Genomic DNA, 22,703 nt, shown 5'->3' on the forward strand with positions numbered 1-22,703 from the left:
AAAGACTACATCCCTGTCTTCTACCCTTTTTAATCTGAGCGCTTCATTCTTGGTCATCCGCTCTTTTTATTCCCTCTTGGCTCTTATTACATATTGTATATTATCATATTACCCATCTCTCCCTACAGCTTACATCTACTTTCCTCAGAATGCACCATTTTACGTTGTCAAATGCTTCTTCCAGGTCAACGAATCATATGAGTGTGTCTAGATTTTTCTTTAGTCTTGCTTCCATTATCAACTGCAGTGTCAGAATTGGCTCTCTCGTGCCTATACCTTTTCTGAAGCCAAACTGATCGTCATCTAGCATGTCCTCAATTTTCTTTTCCATTCTTCTGTATATTATTCTTCTTAGTAACTTGGATGCATGAGTTGTTAAGCTGATTGTGCAATAATTCTTGCACTTGTCAGCTCTTGCAGTCTTCGGAATTGTGTGGATGATATTTTTCCGAAAGTCAGATGGTATGTCGCTGGACTCATATGTTCTACACACCAACATGAATAGTAACTTTGTTGCCACTTTTCCCAATGGTTTTAGAAATTGTGATGGAATGTTATCTATCTCTTCTGCCTTATTGGCTGTTCAGTCCTCTGAAGCTTGCTTAAATTCTGATTCTAATATGGGATCCCCTGTCTCTTCTAAATCGACTCCTGTCTCTTCTATCACACCAGAAAAATCTTCCCCCCTCATACAGGCCTTCAATGTACTCTTTTCACCTACCTGCTTCCCCCTCTGCATTTTACAGTGGAATTCCCATTGCACTCTTAATGTTACCACCCTTGCCTTTTAGATCACCGAAGGTTATTTTGACTTTCCTGTATGCTGAGTCAGTCCTTACAACAGTCATTTCTTTTCAATTTCTTCAGATTTTTCTTGCAGTCACTTCATTTTAGCTTCCCTGCACTTTCTACTTATTTCATTCCTCAGCAACTTGTATTACTGTATTCCTGAGTTTCCCTGAACATTTTTGTACTTCCTTCATTCAACAATCAACTGAAGTATTTCTTCTGTTACCCATAGGTTCTTTGCAGTTACCTCTTTTGTGCTTATGTTTTTCTTTGTAACTTCTGTGATTGCCCTTTTTAGAGATGTCCATTCCTCCTCAACTGTACCGGCTACTGAGCTATTCCTTATTACTGTATCTATAGCCTTAGAGAACTTCAAGCATGTCTTGTCATCCCTTAATACTTCTGTATCCCGCTTCCTTGCTTATTGATTCTTTGTGACTAATCTCTTGAACTTCAGCATACTCTTCATCAGTCTACATTGTGATCCGAGTTTATATCTGCTGCTGGATACACCTTACAATCCAGCTACTGATTTCGGAATTTCTGTCTGACCATGATATAATCTAACTGAAATCTTCCCATATCACCCAGTCTATTCCAAGTATACCTCCTCCTCTTGTGATTCTTGAACACAATATTCATTATTATTAGCAGAAATTTATTACAGAACTCAATGCCTTCTTAAGGACATGGAAAGACGTTTCTTGCACCTCATTCCAGGAAAATTTGTTGTCTCTATGCAGTAGTTCTTGCAAGGTATGTGCCTTGGTACAGAAGTTCTCTGTGTATTGCTCATTGTATAAGCACATTCCAAGAAAACTTGTCATGTCATGAATGTGCCGAGGAGATGAAAAATCTGTGACCGCACTTATTTTCTCTGGATCGGGCTAGTCCACTTCGCCATTAACTAGATGCCCCAAGATCTTTATTTCTTGAGCAGTGAAGAGGCAAATTTTTAGATTCGGGCAGAGGTGTGCTGCCTGAACACACTTCAGTATGGTTGTCAGGTGGCTTAGATGTTCTTCAGATATCTTTGAAAAAAGGACAGTGTCATGCAGATAATAAAGACACCTCATCCATTTAAGATGTCGAAACAAGTTGACCATCAAATGCTCGAAGATGACTGGAGCATTACACAGTCCAAATGGCATAACTTTGAACTCATAAAGGCCATTAGGTGTGATGGAGCCAGACTTTTTCCCAGTCATCTTTGTCAGCCATGCCGGCCGCGGTGGTCTCGCGGTTCTAGGCGCGCAGTCCGGAACCGTGCGACTGCTACGGTCGCAGGTTCAAATCCTGCCTCGGGCATGGATGTGTGTGATGTCCTTAGGTTAGTTAGGTTTAAGTAGTTCTAAGTTCTAGGGGACTAATGACCACAGCAGTTGAGTCCCATAGTGCTCAGAGCCATTTTGTCAGCCATGATTTGCCAGTACTCCTGCTGCAGATCCATAGTTACAAAATACTTTGCTAGTTTCACACAGTCCAGGATGTCATAAGTATGTGGCAGTTGTTAGTAATTTTGGTCAGTCATCCATAGTTGATGCAGAAACACCAGGTGCTGCATTTCTTTCTGCAGGGTTCAAGGACCCTCTGAAGGTTCAGTGATGTCCATCCTGCCACATCTTGTGTTGTTCAACTGGCAACACCATAAATGTTTCTGGATGATTGGTGGATTATCTCCAGTGTTAGTACAGTGTTTTACTATGGGCCACTTAGTCTGTTTTTTCTCCACTCCAGATTTTAAAGCATCCAAAAAGTGGAGCATAACAGCTAACACTCACCAGCGTTGTTCCTTGGTCAGGTTAGATCCTGTTTGAAGTTCAATAACAGCTACCTCCACTCCATTGTCTGTAGTGGCAGCAGAGCATGATTCTTCATTGATGACACTGAGCTGTGCATCCTGGACTGGTCTGGTTTTTCATACTCGCACAGCTTTAGGGATGGATTGTGGTGACTCATGACAGATAGTAACCCCAAGTTCTCCTTGGCCATCGGCAATGCTCTTTTGTGCCTTACGCAATATGTAAAGCTTCACAGTTTGACTGAGCACTTAATTTGATGACTGGAACTCGTCTTGGTGATGGTGGTGGGATAACATGTCTTCAGTGCAAACAACCACCTAGAACAATCTTTTGCAACGTGTGCTTGTTGGAATTCTGTCACCAATTTGGAACTCTGATTTCTCAGTCTTTGACTGCTTGTGATGCCTGCAAGAAGTCCCATCAGAGAATAACATTATAACTATATTTTGTTAAAAGACAAATTTGAAGGGCTGTGTTCTGTCATTGATAGTTATTTTTGCAGTACATGTTCCTGGCAGCTGGAAGTGTTTCCCATTTGCAACATTCAGCACATTCATTTCTGTATCCCGGAACATAATCTTCTTTAGATGGCTACAATAAGCATTCAACATTACTGGAAAAGAAACTCCTGTGTTGACTACTGCATGGACAGGATGGCTGTTGATGGTGATGCCAGTGAGATTTCCTGACATCTTGATAATGTTTTTCTGTGGAGAATTGTCATTTGTGGCAGCTTTGCCTGCATAGGTGGTTGGTTCACATAGTTTCCCTGCATTCAGCAGGTAGGTGATTGGTTCACATAGTTTCCCTGCATTCAGCAGGTAGGTGATTGGCTGGTACCTCTGCACAGCAACAAGGAACAGCTTTGGCATGTTAGGGAGCTACCACATCCAGCATATGTCAATTGACTTTGTCCCACAGGTTGATTATAATCATCTGCAGTTGACTAGCATGAATAGAAATGTTGTGATGGCTGATGTCTGGCCGAATGATAGTTGTCAAACATTCCTCTTCTTTCTCTGCAGTTGCATATAATGTGTCTAGGGCATCCATTGTGGAAACACCGGTGATTTGACTTCTCTCCTCCATATGTCTTTTCTTGTGTGGAGGAGTTGGTTGTACCTGCACTGGACGGATGCTTGTTTGTCGTTTGATAGCTGTGGCGTAAGTCTGATTTGGCTTGTTTGTAACTGTTCTCACAGTCTGGCTACCATAAACTTTTGTATCTTTTCTCTTACTACCTGGCACCTGGGAGAGGCAAGGACATGCTGGTCTTCCACAACTGGCATATGAACCACATTCAGGAGTTGGTCATACTCCTTTTATCCAACTCTGCCCCTCCCCCCTCCCTCCCCCCTTCAGTGTGCAGACACCACTTGAATAATTGCTTTTTGTTGTGACAGCCTTTACCAGAAAAACTTGGTAAATAAGATTCTGCGACTCCTTTCTTTTAAGTGTGAGATTTTGTTTTCTGTTACACTCGGATTGACAATGTGACACAAGGTCAAAGCATTCTTTATGTAAGACTGTGTCATGTCCCCATAACATTGGGTTCTCTTCTTTGATTTTTCTTCTGCTAAGCGAACTTGCTGCTGATTGTCACCAAATGTTTTCTTCAGTTTAGCCTGGAGTTTGTACCATCCACCAAGTTTTTGATCATTGTTCTCAAATAACTGCTGGGCTGTACCATCCAAATAAAAGTGCACATTTTCCAAACACATCATGTCATCCCATCTCTTGTATTTCATAATTTGGTGAAATCCTGTCAGCTGTGTTGTTGAGTCCTGACTATTGTCTGGAAAATGCAGATGGAGGCCTGATGTGGAGCTGACTTACAGCTGTTTTGGTATGAATTGGTCTCCTGAATAGATGGACCTTGAGAACGATTTACTACTTGTATTCTGGTTCCTGTCCATGTATGCAACAGCTGTTACACTGCCTATCTTCAGTCTTGTGATGTAGATGTTGTGAAGTAGCGCCTTCTCTGCAGAACACTGTCTTATCATAACTACAATGAAATCCAAATCTGAAAGCAGGGTCATCAGTGAAGTACAACACTTAGCACTGAAACACATGTCACACTTCAAACACTGATATTTATACAGATGTTGAATCGTCCAGGATATGAAAATATTAGAAATATAAGAAATTTTGAGAACATTCCAGAAATGATAAATACTAAGTACCAAATATGAGGGTTGGAACTTAAATAGTGGCAACTATTTATTCACAGTCGATAAAAAAGAGTTACATGTTTGCACCTGTTACTGTGCTTCAAAGTAGTCACCAACATTCTGTAGAACCCATTGCCAGTGATGTGGAAGTCGTAGTATACCATTAACAGAGCCTGTTCTGTTGATGGTGCAAGTGGAGCGGTCTACTGCCCGTCAGATCTGTGGAACAGTCCTGAAACGAATGCCACGAAGTCAAAACTGAAATGCCAGTCCAACGAATGGCGTCATTATGGGTTGAATTGTAAGTCGAAAGTGCATCAGAGTCCCAGTATAGTGAAAGTTATGGTGATTCTTGAGTACAACTGTGATGGTGTTACCCTAACCCATTATGTTCCTCCACGGCAGACCATCAGTGCATAGTATTACTGTTTGCTTTTGGAGCATCACCTGCAACTACCTTTGCAAAAGAATCAGCGACACTTTCTGCGCAACCCACCCATCATTTTGCATGACAATACATGGGTGCATACAGCGCAAGTTGTGGCTGCTCTGTTCGGTCGATGGGACTGGGAAGTACTGTACCATCCACCATACTCCCCGGATGTAAGTCCTTGTGACTTTGATTTGATTCCAAAGATCAAGGAACCACTTAGTGGCATTCACTTCAGAACTGTTCCATAGATTTGTCAGGCAGTAGACCGCTCCATTCGCACCATCAACAGAACAGGCTCTACTAACGGTATGCTACACCTTCCACATCACTGGAAATGGTTTCTACACAACGCTGGTGACTACTTTGAAGGTCAGTAACAGGTGCAAACATGTAACTCCTTTGTATCAGTTGTGAATAAATAGTTGCCACTATTTAAGTTCCAACCCTCTTCTTTGCTATTTATCAGATATGAACTGGTGACCAGTCAGTAATGCTAACTGCTACTCCACACTGAATGCAGCATTGGTTGTGGCATAATTTTGAAAAGGATGGATTTAAGAATAATTCTTGTGTTGTGATGGGGATGGAATTGTGTCTCAAGAAATAGAGTGGTTCAATTGCAGAAAACACTAAAGTAAAAATATCATTCTGATACTTCTATTGTGATTGTTACACTTAACTGGTGACAGGAAATGGCATTGTGCTACTTTGAACATATTAAATATGAATAAAGAATGTTTACTGTAACTATTAGTATTATTAGGCAAATAAAGTATAATAACTGATTGCTAATGAGACTGCTAAATATGTGTGTGTGTGTGTGTGTGTGTGTGTGTGTGTGTGTGTGTGTGTGTGTGTGTGTGATAGAAATGATTTTTAGATAATAGAGCTCAATATTTTAATATTATTTCGCAGAGAGATGGATACAACTTGCTGTTCAGCAGCTAGAAAGGAAGAGCAGAGTATTACCAACTTTTGTAAAAGTGGCAAGTTTATGAGGTCAGATTATTCAAGCTAGGCAACAGAGGATACTGAATTGATTTTCAGTATCATCTGCCTCTACATCTACATTTATACTCCTCAAGCCACCCAACAGTGTGTGGCAGAGGGCACGTTACGTGCCACTGTCATTACCTCTCTTTCCTGTTCCAGTCATTTATGGTTCACGGGAAGAACGACTGCTGGAAAGCCTCCGTGCGCGCTCGAATCTCTCTAATTTTACATTCTTGATCTCCTTGGGAGGTATAAGTAGAGAAAAGCAATATATTCAATACCTCGTCCAGAAACGCACCCTCTCGAAACCTGGACAGCAAGCTACACTGCGATGTAGAGAGTCTCTCTTGCAGAATCTGCCACTTGAGTTCGCTAAACATCTCCGTAACGCTGTCATGCTTACCAAATAACTCTGTGATGAAACGCGCCGCTCTTCTCTGGAACTTCTCTATCTCTTCTGTCAATCTGACCTGGTACGGATCACACACTGATGAGCAATACTCAAGCATACGCCGAACGAGTGTTTTGTAAGCCACCTCCTTTGTTGATGGACTACATTTTCTAAGGACTCTCCCAATGAATCTCAACCTGGCACCCGCTTAATCAACAGTTAATTTTATATGATTATTCCACTTCAAATCGTTCTGTACGCGTACTCCCAGATATTTTACAGAAGTAACTGCTACTAGTGTTTGTTCTGCTATCATATAATCATACAATAAAGGATCCTTCTTTCTATGTATTTGCAATACATTACATTTGTATATGTTAATGGTCAGTTGCCACTCCCTCCACCAAGTGCCTATCCGCTGCAGATCTGCCTGCATTTCGCTGCAATTTTCTAATGCTGCAACTTCTCTGTATACTACAGCATCATCTGCGAAAAGCCGCATGGAACTTCCAACACTATCTACTAGGTCATTTATATATATTGTGAAAAGCAATGGTCCCATAACACTCCCCTGTGGCACGCCAGAGGTTACTTTAACGTCTGTAGACATCTCTCCATCGAGAACAACATGCTGTGTTCTGTTTGCTAAAAGCTCTTCAATCCAGCCACACAACTGGTCTGATATTCCGTAGGCTCTATCAAACACTTTCCAGAAGTCAAGGAAAATGGCATCTACCTGGGAGCCTGTATCTAATATTTTCTGGGTCTCATGAACAAATAAAGAAAACTGGGTCTCACACGATCACTGTTTTTGGAATCCATGTTGATTCCTACAAAGTAGATTCCGGGTTTCCAGAAATGACATGATAAACGAGCAAAAAACATGTTCTAAAATTCTACAACAAATCGATGTCAGAGATATAGGCCTATAGTTTTGCGCATCTGGTCGACGACCCTTCTTGAAAACTGGAACTACCTGTGCTTTTTTACAGTCATTTGGAACCTTTCGTTCCTCTAGAGACTTGCGGTACACAACTGTTAGAAGGGGGGCGAAGTTCTTTCGCGTACTCCATGTAGAATTGAGTTGGTATCCCATCAGGTCCAATGGAGTTTCCTCTGTTGAGTGATTTCAGTTGCTTTTCTATTCCTTGGACACTTATTTCGATGTCAGCCATTTTTTCGTTCATGCGAGGATTTAGAGAAGGAACTGCAGTGCAGTCTTCCTCTGTGAAACAGCTTTGGAAAACGGTGTTTAGTATTTCAGCTTTACACGTGTCATCCTCTGTTTCAATGCTATTATCACCCCAGAGTGTCTGGATATGCTGTTTTGATCCACTTACTGATTTAACATAACACCAGAACTTCCTAGGATTTTCTGTCAAGTCGGTACATAGAATTTTACTTTCGATTTCACTGAACGTTTCACGCCCTCCTTATGCTAACTTTGACATCGTTTAGCTTCTGTTTGTTTGAGAGGTTTTGGCTATGTCATCTACATCTACATGTATACCCCACCAGCCACTGTATGATGTAAGGTAGAGGGTACCATGTACTAGTAGTAGTCATCTGCTTTCCTATTCCACTCGCAAATTCAGTGAGGGAAAAACAATTGTATGTATGCCTCTGTACAACCCCTAATTTCTCTTATTTTGGCTTTGTGGTCCTTAATGTGAAAGGCACATTGGCAGCAAATGAATCATTCTGTGCTTGGCCTCAAATGCTGGTTCTCTAAATTTTCACAATAGTGCCTCACAAAAGAGCATCATCTTCCCTCTTGGGATTCTCATTTCAGTTCATGAAGCACCTCCATAACACTCTTGTGTTGATTGAACCTACTGGTAAAAAATGTGGCAGCACACTTAAGAATTGATTCAGCTTTTTCTCCAAGCAGTACTCAAGAGTGAGTCACAAAAGTGTTCTGTTTGTGATATCCTATGTAAATGAGCTACACTTCCCTAAAATTCTCCCAATAAACCAAAGTTGGCCATTTGCCTCCCCTACTACCATCCTAATGTGCTCATTATATTTCATATCACTTTCAAATTTTATTCCTCAGTATTTAATTACCATGACTGTGCCAATCCATGCTCTACTAATATTGCATTTGAACATTACAGAATCCTTTTTTGTACTCACCTGTGTTAACTTAAATTTTTCCACATTTAGAGCAAGCTACTATTCCTTACACCAACTAGAAATCCACTCTGTTATTCTATATTCTCCTACAGTAACTCAGTGATAATACTTTCCTGTACCTTCATTAACAATCATCGGTGGGGCACCATGTCAAACACTTTCCAGAATTGAGGAATAAGGAATCTGCCTGTTGCTCCTCATTCATGATTCATAGTATATCATTTGAGAAAAGAGTAAGCTGATTTCCGCGCGAGCGATGCTTTCTAAATCTATGCTGATTTGTGGACAGAAGGTTTTCTATCTCAACGAAATTTATTATATTCAAAGTTAGTATATGTTCCAAAATTCTGCAGCATACTGGTGTTAAGGATATGGTTATGTAATTTTGCAGGTTCTTTCTTTTACCTTTATTATAAACAGGACACACGTGTGCTTTTTTCCACTCTCTTGGGACTATGAGCTGGGTAAGAGATTTGCAATAAATGCCAGCTAAGCAAGGGGCTAATGCTTGCTCTTGAGTGCTCTCTGTAAAACCGAGTTGAGATACCATCCATACCTGGTGAGTTATTTGTTTTGAACTCTTTCAGTTGCATCTCAACATCAGGAATGACTATGTCTGTGTCCTTCACATGGGAGTGTGTGTGATGTTCAAACAGTGATATGCCTGTATGAACCCCCTGTGTATGTGATATGCCTGTATGAACCCCCTGTGTATGTGTGTGTGTGTGTGTGTGTTTTTTATTTTTTTTTTTTAAGTCAAAATTTGAAAGTGCAGCCGTCCTTTCACTGTCTTCTATGGCCATAGAAGACTGGTCGATGAGTAATTTATGTAGGATCAGAAGTTTCTCAGGTTCTAATAAGACCCTTCACGAATGTATGGCAGTGAAAGTTTTATGCTTCAGTATCAGTCTTTGTATAGGTACAAGAATTTCCACAAACCTTTGGCTGTCGACATTTTCACAATATTTTTTGACATGAGGATGCAACAATCTCTGCATCCTCAAGAAGGTCTTTTCCGTCCTTGTTCAACTTACTTGGCACATATTTCTACAGTGTATGATTTGCAATCCATTTAAACTTTGCCAATAATTGCTTTGTGTTCATCATATGGAACTAAATGACATCCCTTCACTGTCTAACAAGGAGAGGTCCCCAGCTGTGCGATCGACTTTCTGAAGCTATCTGTATGGTTATGTACGTTAAGAGCCCAGGTATCACATACTGCAGCTATTCAACCTGGTGAGACCTTATTTCGAGTAGTTGGGGGAAAAAAAAATCTGACTTTTGCGTCATACTCAGTAGCCTTGAAAAATTGAATTGTACAATCTGGTTGCATGGTGTAATGGACTGGGTAACAGCTTTGCATGCAGGAATGCAGGAGGTTGTTGGTTTGAATCTCATCAGGTGCAGTAAATCTTTACCGCAATGACTTTGATCATAATTTTCATTCAATTAATTTATTTAACTGTAATTTTTAATTCTATTCCTTTGTCTCATCATTTTAATCATAATATCAACTTATTCATTTGTTCTCATTTTTCTTTCTATCATTATTTCTCTACTTGAAATCTTCTTTCATGTGGTTTTAATTAATTTTATGTATTAATTTCAATTTAATTTCTTATCTTTAAATCGCCTTGTTTCCTCATCCACATTATTGTGTTCATTATATCTATTTTTCATTTCATTTTACTTGAATTAATTTTAGTTATAAAGCTGTCTTTCATTTAAATTTTCATCTGTGTTATTTTGTCCATAATGCTATACGTGTTTAGGTTATGTTTTAAATGTGTGTTAAAAAAAACTGCACATCTGGTAACAAAAATACATTTTTCTCACCATTACACAAATATAAATATATTATTTCACCATTTGTTTTTTAACTAATAGATGGGAATTTTGAAATAAATTAGTATTATAATCAGTGACATCTTGTGAACAGATTTAGTGGGTTTGCTGTTCTCTTGATCACCAAGGGGGAGGGTGGTTGAGAAAGGGGGAGGCAGTTGCAGCGGCAGTACTGTCAATGTGTTTTCTGATGGCCCATCTGCTATGGTTAAAAAAAAAAAAAAAAGGTCTGGCAGAAGTACAGAAATCACTCAGCAATCACTTCCCATAACAAGTAGAACAAACTGTATAGAAACTCAACAGACGAATTTTCAGACGGCTGGTCTGTTGTGGTTTTTGTAGTTTTTAATAACCATTTCAAAAACCACCTTCTGACCTATATCGGAAATTTTATCTACTATGAATGGATCTACAGCTTTGTAAGGAAGAAGACAGGCCGCTCAGAGATTAGAAAAATATTTTACATGCTTTAATATTAAAGATATTTCTTTGCAAAACCAAATTTAATACTTGACCTTAGCAGAGAATAGAGAGAGCTTTCAGTTATCTTAACAGAACCTGAGTCTCCAAGTCATTAATATAAGCACTCGTTCTTGATACTCCATTATACATCTGGCTGACCAACTTCTCTGCAGTGGCAAATTCATCAATGATGTGTTTGACATTAGCAAACAAACTATTAGCTGTTCTGTCTTTCCTGACGTCTGTAAAACCTACTAATCTTTCATTCGCATTGCCTTTATTAACATAATATAGAGCTATTAGCAATTACAGTTCACAGAATATGTCAGAAGTTTCGTCAAGTATTACGGCTACAACATTTGATGATTTTATTTCTTATTTCAGTTTTTTTTTGTAGGTGCACTCAAGTGCGCCTATAACAAGAATCCATAGTTTTTCACAACATTTAGTAATTACAGCTAATTTCCTTTGTTAATAGAAACAGGTGACTTATTGTGTCCTTGGAATGGGAGTTCTTATTTAGCTAAATAACATACTGGATCAGTCAGCCTTTTAAAAATTCACCTGTTCCTTTTAACATGTTTGTTCTACTGGGTAATTTTTTTTATGCTGTTCGTGTAATAATATGTCAAATCTGTCCTCCCCAAACATTTTTATTTGCGAAAATGACTGAATGTCATTTCGAATGTCTTTGTCGCCCAGCTGAGACCGATTTTTCTCTGGAAAACTGAAAACATGGCTAAGGAAAAAACATAGTTTTAGACTTTTTGAGCCGCTTCACATAGCTCTGCAGGACTGATCTTCTTTCATCTCTAACTGAGCTCTGTATGTTCAATATTTTGGTCACTGTTTTCTGAACCCACTCATAGTTTTTCCTGAAACATGTCAAAAATTTTATTATTACAGCCCATCAGGTGGGACACATTGGAATCAGTTGTCGAGCTTTTGGTTTTACATTTGTCTCATCAACACCAGATGATACCACTACATCTGCATACACATTTTTCCTTTTTGCAGATTCTAGAATTGTATTTGAGATGTCTTTTGCCATTGCCAGCACATTGCACAATGGATCATAGATTCTTGAAACTACCTGTAGTGCCAAATCCAAACAATGGTTGCTGCAGTGGATGTGACAACTCTTTGGCTTATCTTGAAGAAGAATTTTCTTCTAACTTTTGTTCCACCCACATGTATTAGCTGCACCATCAAAACAGTGGGCGCATAGAAACCTAATTTCTAGTGTCAGTCTTAAAAGGATGTCTTTAAACTAGTTGCCAGTGTTTGTGCCTTGGAGTCCAGTGAACTATATAAACCCAGTAAAAGTTCTTTTATTTCAAGCGTCTCGGGGTCAACACAAAGAGTGAACTGCTCCTGGCCAGCCATGTCCATTGTTGAATCTGGCATAATTCTGTAAAATGCGGAATTTTTTATTTGCTGCCCAATTTCTCGCTGAACCATGGGAGCCATAATTTCCAGTACTTCATTTTGTTTCACTGGTACCGACCAAGTGTCACAACATTTCAGCCATATCTTCAGTTCTGCCACATCATTCTTTTTCTCATCGAGAAGAGTCATGAGGTTCCCAGAGACTATGTCATGACCTCTCAGCGCATTTCTTGTTTGAGCCAGGAACCTGACTGAACTGATAATAACCAATAAAACAGTTCTAGCTTTCTCCTGATCAGTCAGCAGATGTCACGCGACCTGCGCAGTCACAGGTGTGCTATTTTCATGCTGCTGAATAATTGTGAGAGACTTTCGATGAAAAAGACTCAGCTCGTGTGCCTTGACCTTTTCTGTAGTTTTTTTCCAGTTACAGAAACCTTCTTTAAGAAAAGGCATATCTTTCTGTGGTCTTGTATTGTTCAGTGAGTGGATGGACTGAATGCAGTCATAGCAGAAAACACTGTCACTCTTTTCTTCATAATGTAGCCATGGATAAGCCACAAATCAGTCTGATTTACAGGATCTTTCATTCCTTCCTGGAAACTTATGCTTCTCTGATTGGTGAAATTTTATTTCAAAAATAGGTATACTTGAACTAGAGCCCATTATGTTTTCATGTAAGAATGGGGTGTCTGCATGCTTTGACAGTCCTATGCCACCATTCGGAAGGACGACGGTTCAACCCAGTCTCCAGCCATCCTGATTTAGGTTTTCCATGATTTCTCTAAATCATTTAAGGCAAATGCCGGGATGATTCCTCTGAAAGGGCATGGCCGATTTCCTTCCCAATCCTTCCGTAACCCGAGGTTGCGCTCCATCTCTAATGACCTCATTGTCGACGGGACGTTAAACACTAACCACCACCACCACAGTCCTGTGCCACAACTTTTATGTCCACTGCTTCTACCTGAAATTGTTAAGGATAAAAACGTGCAACATGACATATCTTACACACATCACACGAACATAAAAATAGCTTTGAACAAGCAAAGTATGTTAATGGGGAGCACATAATATAATAGCACTAGGATAGAAAGAAACACTTGTAGTTGATCATAAAATACAGGGTGTTCCATTTACCTGATGACCGCCTGTGCGGCGCAGTGGATACTGGGCAACGAGCACTCAGTTGCTCAGCAATCAGATGCCGTATTGTCCGTCTACTGCTGCGGTGTGACATGACTACATTTAAAATATAAGGAAATAAATTTTGTACTTGCCCATGTTATGCGAGGAGATGCTGGAACGACCTACCATTATTTTCCGTGCATTTCTGATATCTACTCAAGAAATTATTAATCACACAATGTAATTCTCTCTGAGATATTGAATTACTTGATTCATAGATATTATTCTTGAGTTTCTCTAGCATGTGAGGATTTGTTGCGTACACTTCGTCCTTCAGTATACCACACAAGTAAAAATCGCACAGAGTGAAATCAGGACTTCTAGAGGGCCAGATATTGTTACTAATCACTCTTTCATCGAACACATCATGCAGTGCTTGCAAAGGAACATTTGCCATACGAGCCCTTGCCAAATCCTGTTGAAAAAAAATGTGAAGCTTCATTCTCTTTCACTCAGTTCATTAAAAAAGGGTCACAAAATGTTTTGCACATATCTTTCACTTGTAACTGTGTCATTTAAAAAATTGGGCCTATTATTCTGTCATCACTAACTTCGCACCACGCCCATATTTTCTGATCATGAAGGGGTTCCTCATGAAGCACAACAGGTCTATCTATGCTCCAATGTTGACAGTTTTGGGAATTAACATACCTGTATAAATGGAACCAAGCCATGTCTGAAAACAGAATGAAGTAAGGGTCCATTTCACTGTCATGCACTTGTTTTAAAACTCATTCACAAACCACTGATACTTTGTAGAGCCTTAGCGAAAGCAGCTCAGCACCTCTTTTTCCAGAGGTGCACAATATTTGTTTTATCTGCAAAAGATGTTTCATTAATTTGTGAACTGCATCACAACTTGGAACTCGAACACCTGCAAACTTCTGTTCAAACAGTCTCTAAACAGTATAAGTGGAATTTGTACACACATACAAATCATAAACAAACACTTGTTGTGGAATTGAATAGTTTGCTCTAGACATTGTTGTGTTCACAAATTTCATGTTATGCTCGTGATGCCTGTTTCACTGCTTGAATGACACTGGCCGACAAGGCGCTTATGTCTGTCTGTATAGCCTTCTGGCTAAAACCCATAAAAAAGGGGGGAGGGGCATAGTGCTGTCCTGCAGGACCCATTCGACTGGCAGGCGCAGCTTCTATGGCCGGCCTGCAATACCCTGTGCCAGCATTCATCAGATAAATGGAACACCCTGTATTTAGCTTACCAGTATCAATGCTTGTGTGTTCTTGTAAGTATCTTTGGCTAATATTACTACTATCAGACTGAAACTGGCCACTGTCAGGGGTAATGCTAACACAAACGATATGAGATTTTTTAGTGCTACTATCACCTCCAAAAAATTCCTTGATAGATTTTTGTGACATAGTGCAGTACCACACCCAAAATAACAAAATAGTAATAATTGTGTATAAATATCAGCCATGACCCATGGATCGCTGTACACATAAAAAAAGAATGAAAAGTTAGATACTGAAATTTAAAAAATTAAAAATGACGCTATAACTCACTAACTGATCATGTCACAAGTAAGAGGAATCACTGTAAACGTTATTGAACATTTATATAGTGAATTACAAAAGAGGGTGCTAATCAGATCTTAAAGCAATACTGCAGTGGAAATGGAAGAACGTTAACATCAGACATGACACACAAAGTTGCACAATTCATGCCAAATCAACTGTGACTTATGATTTGTTAAAAGGAAACTAACATGGTAAATAAAATATTTTCAGCTGTAAAGATAATGTGTACTACAACATTTGTTCAGTGATGAACTGCTGTGTAAAGCACTGTGTTTTTGTGTTTATTTGACATTAAATTTCAGTTTTAAATCAATTTAAGTAAATTGGACCATGTTTGTACCATTACATATAACATTTATGAGAAACTGGTATGAAATGCAGAGAACTTAAATCTCAGCAACTGTATTATAACAAGAATGAAGCTGCACTTGCAGTATATTAAAACTTCTTGCCAGAAGCCACTGTATATTTTTACTTGCTGCTGTTTTTGTGACAAGTTCTTTTGTAATCATTGACTTGTATTACAGCACAGTACTTTTCCTTTCATAAGCTAATGAATGGCATTAATATACTTCCAGGTTATGTTATATAGAAACTTCTCAGTATTTATTGTACAGAAAACTACTCAACTCTTTGCATACTGTTATTTATTGAAAACCTTGTTTCAGTATCTTGAACTTTTGTGTGAAGTGACGTGTCATGCTGCACTATACATGGCATGCAAAAACTTATTGTGTGTGGTGTATCACCAACACATAAAATCCATTTACTTATCACTGGAAAGATATAGCTTTCCTACCACAATAAAAAAATTACTTCGGTATGTTAGCTTCAGTTGGTACAGTGCAATACATGACCTAAAGTGCATAAAACATGGAATAGCCAGTGAGGTCATTCTTCATTGCAAACTCTTCAAATTATGCTCAGTGAGTTACGGTACTTCATATATAAACATCGTAAAAACTATGACTAATAACAGAAAAGTAGCCACTTCACTGCCAAGCATGAATGTTCAGCTATAATATATTAATTTTTTTTATGAAATAATGTGAGAAACATTGCATAGTAAAAAGAAAAACCCTGCACAAATTCAAAAACAGTATCTTCTTAATTTTTGTGTGCAAACAGTAAAATATTTTCAGGACAAACTAATTTCAGAGAAGTATGTAACTTTGCCTCATTTATACAAATAAAATGATCCATATGACTGAAACTCAGTTTCTGCTTCAGTTCTTTTGTGTTGTAGGGCGAGAAAGGGTTTTCCACAAAGTCTGCAATGATAATACCATGTCTATAACCTAGGGATAATGAATCAGTATGTGCAAGACTTCGGCATAAAATTATCTATAATGCCGTAGTAAACTGAGGCCTGTTTTTAGCATGAAAGACATTATCGAAGCTATAATTGCCACGAATAGCTGAGGGTATGGCTTCACTACTATCGCTGGGTTGACTATGAGAAATGTGGCTCCTAAAAGAAGCATAGTGTCAAATCATGAATGTATTGTATATTCCTATGTGACATAAATGAGGGATATTTACAACTAGTCAATTTAATTAAAATTTCCATACTGAAATGTGAATATAGTGTGTATCATGAATTTCATAACAACTCGTTGTATAGTAATGTTTTGGAACATGTGCCTCACTTATCTGATCCTGCAACAGCAGTGGACTGTCTCTTGCTGTGAAATAAAAGAATGATCTGAGTGCACTGTCATGATGCCTAGTTTCAGGACAAGCTGCAATGGGTTATGAAGGGATTTTCTTGCAATGCTACACCTAGCTTAAATGCATGCATCCAGTTTCAGGACAAGCTGCAATGGGTTATGGAGGGATTTTCTTGCAATACTACCACTAGCTCAAATGCGTGCATCCAAATCCTAGTTTTCTTGCAACTTACTAGAATTATTCCATCTTATTTCTTGATACGATGTTATATGTGCATAGTTTGTGCCTTCCTGTATGAGTTTGACTTATATTATTACATAGCGATTGCCAGCACATTTGTTGATTGAACCTCTACTTGTTTTGTTATAGTGATAGGGAATGCTTATTCACTGACTGTTGATTTCTGGAACATTTCTTTGCCTTTTCCTGCTTGAATCCGTAGGGCTGACCTGTTTGCCACTGATGCTGATAGTCAAGTGAGCTGTGAGTCTTCCAGTGTAGATCCAGGCACTGTTTTATCACTTTTCAATTGAGATTTGGTACCCCCTTTAACTCAAAAGCATTTACACTGTATTAGAAATAACTAGCATCGTTTTGTAAATTTTTTGGATTCGCCACTGCTCTCCTCCCATCTCCCTTTGTCCCAGTTTTAAATCTATGGCTCATAATGGGGGACAGCCTCTACTTGCATATGTAACAGATTCTGCACAGCACTTTCGAAAAGATGTTGAGACTGATCGGGCCCTCAGGGCCGGCTGTGTCATATAGACGAAATACAGAATGGGCAGTGCACTGAATCGGGTGAAGGAGTACCAGATTTAAGGCAAAAATCTTGACTGTAAACAACTGGTTTTGCTGTCCCTTTATGTTGTTAACAGTTACCTTTTTCACCTGCGTAATGACATACTATTCAAAACAAGTATTGCCACCACTCTCATTACTTACTGTTCGGTTCCCCCTGAATCTAAGTCCACACACATTCACAGATCTGCAGGTGGCGCAAAACTTTTTATTGATAAGTTTAGTCTTGTGATCACACAGGCAAAAGTCACATGCAGTCATGTCGAAAATGATAAACACTAGCCAACAGTGCCCAAACAGCATTCGGTACGCCTGACTTGGCTCGCCCCTACGACAATGTCTGTCGCACTCTGCGAACGATCCAACATCTAAGAAAATAAAAACAATGTCATAACCTAAATATGAGGAGAGGTGGTATTTTAACTCTCTCCCCTTTTCCTTCCTTTCATGACCACCATGCTTTCATGCCATAGCTGCATTGCTATGCATAGTTGCTCTGATAACAAACATGAAATGTGTACAGTATAGTCAGTGATTTTTCTCCAATTTTCTATACTGAGATAAAGACACACACATTTGATTTGCAGTTTTGAGGTGATATGAGTGAACCTTTGTGGTGAAAGGAATGTAATTATTTTGTGTCATTTATTTGTCATAGATGTTCTAGCTCAATATTGATTGTTCTCAGTAGTTCAATGAAGAACATAAATGTAATTATACTAATAAGCCATAACAACTTACTAGTGTTATGTCCATATTAGTGACAGAAGACTGATAGTGCATCACAACAGCAAGAACAAACAAAATTAAAAGTGGGAAGAAAAATCTTAAAACATACTCATGTTTTGGAAATGGAGCAGTAATGTGACCTCCATCTGACCAGATGAGAGGAAACACTGATGCCAATTAAAAATGTGAAGAGCTATCCCACTGATGATGCCTTAAAGTGAAAAAAGGCGAAACATATCTGGGAGAATAAAATACAGTGCAGCAAGAGAGGGCATTTCTTATGTAGAAAACAAACATTTTGTGCTTGCTATGAAGGATGACCACGCAAACAAACTCATCATATATGTGAATAGTCTGTGTCATTGTTGCAACTGTATCATGTTAGATTTGAAGACAAAAGTCTATAAAATGTGCTATCTCAAAATCCTTGTTCTATTTCTGTGTGACATCTGTGCCATAGCACATCATCTTCACAAAAAGTATATTTTTAGCACTCCACAAAATGCTTTCACCCTTACTTGCTCTCCCACTGTTGAAAGGACACTCCCCTGTCCAAACATACAGCAGGCGAGTTCATTTTACATGTATTATTATGGTGTGATGGGTCAGCTGGCTGTTGGGTGACTTAACAGTTCACCAGCCAGGAAAAGCTCGCTAGCTGCAAATGACTGATGTTTCCTTCATTATGACCAAACATATTCTTCGAGACTCAGTGTCTGAATTTAAAAGGTTCGTGATTGATATTGTTGGTGAATACATTACATCGAAAATTCATGCAAAAAGGTGAAACTGAGTTATAAGTGGCACAAGAAATGGTGATTGTTGGTTTCCTTTGTCACATGTTGGTTGGGTCCAGAACATTTCACATATCTTGTTTTTCATTGCTGCTGCAATCTAGCAGTACTTGTATCATAATTGCATGGTGAAGCTAAACATTGCACGTTGTGCTGGCAATGCCAATCGTGGATTACATCAGCTTTTCCTCTCTCACGTTTGTCCTTTCTGCAATGACCTAAAATATTCCCTCAACTCCGCCAACACTCGTGGAGTGAACCATTTGTCTCTTGTGCGACGTATAACTCATTTAGTCACATCAAATGTCAATGGGGAGGAAATGGGACAAAGTCAAGCGAAACATCAAGTAAGAACTTTTTCACAAAGGCTTTGAATTTATGGTGTAGAATCATGAAAAATGTAACATCGCAGTGTCACTGTAACTACATACAGCTAATTTGATATTTCAGTATAGTCACAGAAAAAAGTCAGACTTATTTCCAAACAAAAGATTGATTCTGGTTATCAGTGATTGGAAACTATGTATGCAACAAATAAAACAATCCCTGAAATCGAGGAGAAAACATATGAGGAACATTATGTATTTGTAGTCATAACTTTTCACTTGTTTGCAAGAGAAGAAAACTTACATTTGCTTGTTGATAAACAGTAGATTACTGATGCAGTTTGGATTTAATTGGTTTTGGCAATTTGTTAATAATGTGCCATATTCACTAAAGTACTGTTCACTGGATGCACTGGTTGCTGGGATAAATAAAATACATCTTGTAACTGCAACCATCCCTAGTAGATTCCTTTCATGTTTGCTTGAATCATATCCAGGGTTTATTAAAATGTAGAGATCTTCCTCTGTTGTGAAAGATTTGGTATTCATCCAGTCCTTGAAACAATCTCTTTATATGAGTGACAATGACACTACACTTGAAGGCTTAGTGATGATAGACAAAAGAAAGATAAGTAATACAGAACTGACGTGAAAATTATGAACTTTAACACAAGAAACATGTGATTTATGTTGATGAAATATTACGAATTATAGTACTTCCATTTAGTTATAAGACAATACGCACTAACTATGGTTATGCTAATGATTACATTTTTTACGTGCATAACTTGCACACATTTGTCACGCACTGCTAAGAACTTCTTGCTTTTCATTTATGGCATGCTTAATGAGATCGTGGACATAAGGCCAAAGGAACATAATAATTTTATGTTTACACACAATTACAACCTTCTCACAAAGAAAAGCCAGGGCTCAGTGTTATTTCTTTGTAGTTCCTGTTAAAAAATACGTATTACTTAGGGTATGGTCACTTCTTCTCACTCAGCTAATATAACTGATGCAGGCATCATATGCAATTAGACTGTGCTCACCCCATCTTGCATTTTGTGCTTGCTTAGTCAGTCATGCAGAGCTCTAGTGGCAATGTTGGAGTAAATCACTATCTTACCCTCTTAAGAGACGTAGAATTGTTTTGAGTTCAGTGATGAGCTTTTGAAGAAAAGCACTCCAAATGTCGTTTTTGGAGGTTTGTGTATACACTGAGACTACAGAAGTCACAGGATAGCAATATGCACATGTACTAATGGGCATAGTATCATGTATCCAAGGTATAAAAGGGCAGTGGTTTGTTGAGCAGTCATTTGTACTCGGATGATTCGTGTGAAAAGGTTTCCAGTGTGAGTATGGCCACACCACGGGAACTAACAAACTTTGAACACGGAATGGTAGTTGGAGCTAGACACATGGGACATTCCATTTCAGAAATTGTTAGGGAATTCAGTATTCTGAGATCCACAATATCAAGAGTGGGCCGAGAGTACCAAATTTCTGGCATCACCTCTCACCATATGCAAATCAATGGCTGTCAGCCTTCTCATAATGGCTGAGAGCAGCAACGTCTGTATAGAGATGTCAGTGCTAACAGACAAGCAACATTGCATGAAAAAACTGCAGAAATCAGTGTGGGACATATGACAAACACATCTGTTAGAACCGTGCAGTAAAATTTATTTAATATGCTACGGAAGCAGATGACCAATGCGCATGCCTTTGCTAACAGCATGACATCATCTGCAGCAACTCTTCTGGGCTTGTGACCATATTGGTTGGACCCAAGATGACTGGAAAACTGTGGCCTGGTGAGAGGAGTCCCAATTTCAGTTGGTAAGAACTGATGGTATGTTTCAAAGGTGGTGCAGATCCCATAAAGCCATGGACACAAGTTGTCAACAAGACACCGTGCAAACTTTTGGCAACTACATAATGGTGTGAGCTGTGTGTACTTGGAATGGACTGGGTCCTCTGGTCCAACTGAATTGTCAGTTGATTGGAAATGGTTATGTTTAGCTACATGGAGACCATTTGCAGCCATTATTGGACTTCATGTACCAAAACAACAATGGAATTTTTATAGATAGTAATACGCCATGTCCCTGGGTCGCAGTTGTTCATGATTGGTACAAAGAACATTCTCGACAGTTTGAGCAAATGATTTGGCCACGAAGATTGCTCAACATGGAACCCATTGATCATTTATCAAACATAATTGAAAGGTCAGTTCATGCAGAAACTCCTGCACAAGCAACACTTTCACAGTTATGAACAACTACAGAGGCAGCATGGCCCAAAATTTCTGCAAGGGCTTCCAACATGTCGAGTCCTTGCCACATTGAACTGCTGCACTAAACCAAGGGAAACAAGGTCTGACATGATGTTGGGAGGTACCCCGTGACTATTGTCACCTCAGTGTAAATATGTTAAACAGCCGTTAGGGGTTTATCATAATTTATAATGTGTGCCAAGTGAGTTTCCCCATTTGTGCCTTGAGTTGCAAACTGTGACATACATTTGCAGTAAACAATGTTCATTTGTACATGATGCTGAAGACACTGAAGCATGTAAAGCATAGCAAAGGGTAGAAATTTCTCATCTACTTCTATTCCCTTAGCATTCTCTTCAAGTCATTCTGCTAATTTACCCAGCAGAGAAATGGTCCAGTACACAGAGGGCTCTCTGCTTCAACAGCAGGGACAGGTGGGGGTTGCAGTTTGCTGGATGTGTGTGGATAAGAAAATAATTAAGATCAAATAATAAGAGGTCTCTATGTTTGACAAAGTTGAAGAAAGTACTATCTCCCAGAGGGTTAGTAACTTATTGTTGATCCAGAGGATCATGCATCATTGGGCAGAATATTGACTGCAGACGAGGGACAAGGACAGCAAAAGAAATGACTAAACTATGATGTTCCTATCGTAACTGTGAGAGACAGGATTCAGTCAAACTCATTCACCTTTGTGTAGGACATACACCTGCCATGCATAGCTTTTTGCTCTGGTAGAAATTCTTTGCATTTTGCTGTACTCATGGCATAGAAATTTCAGTGCACCATATTCTAATAGAGTGCATTTTACCCCATCAGTTCAGACAGTTTTGAGTAATAATAATAATAATAATAATAATAATAATAATAGTTAATAAAAAGTAGAGAACAGTTATGATGGTTTTAATGCCTCAAGTGTTCCACATATACGCCACTCCTACCCCACCCACT

The 22,703-nt window shown here is 38.9% G+C and overlaps 1 protein-coding gene across 1 annotated transcript in view; it reads left to right on the forward strand.

Moving 5' to 3' along the window:
* Positions 1-22,703, forward strand: part of LOC126299555 (mediator of RNA polymerase II transcription subunit 16) — a 319,626-nt gene that overhangs the window by 245,047 nt on the left and 51,876 nt on the right. The gene's annotated exons all lie outside the window — the stretch shown is intronic.

This window comes from Schistocerca gregaria, chromosome X (genome assembly GCF_023897955.1).
Source record: "Schistocerca gregaria isolate iqSchGreg1 chromosome X, iqSchGreg1.2, whole genome shotgun sequence".
In the NCBI taxonomy this organism is placed as follows: Eukaryota; Metazoa; Arthropoda; class Insecta; order Orthoptera; family Acrididae; genus Schistocerca; species Schistocerca gregaria.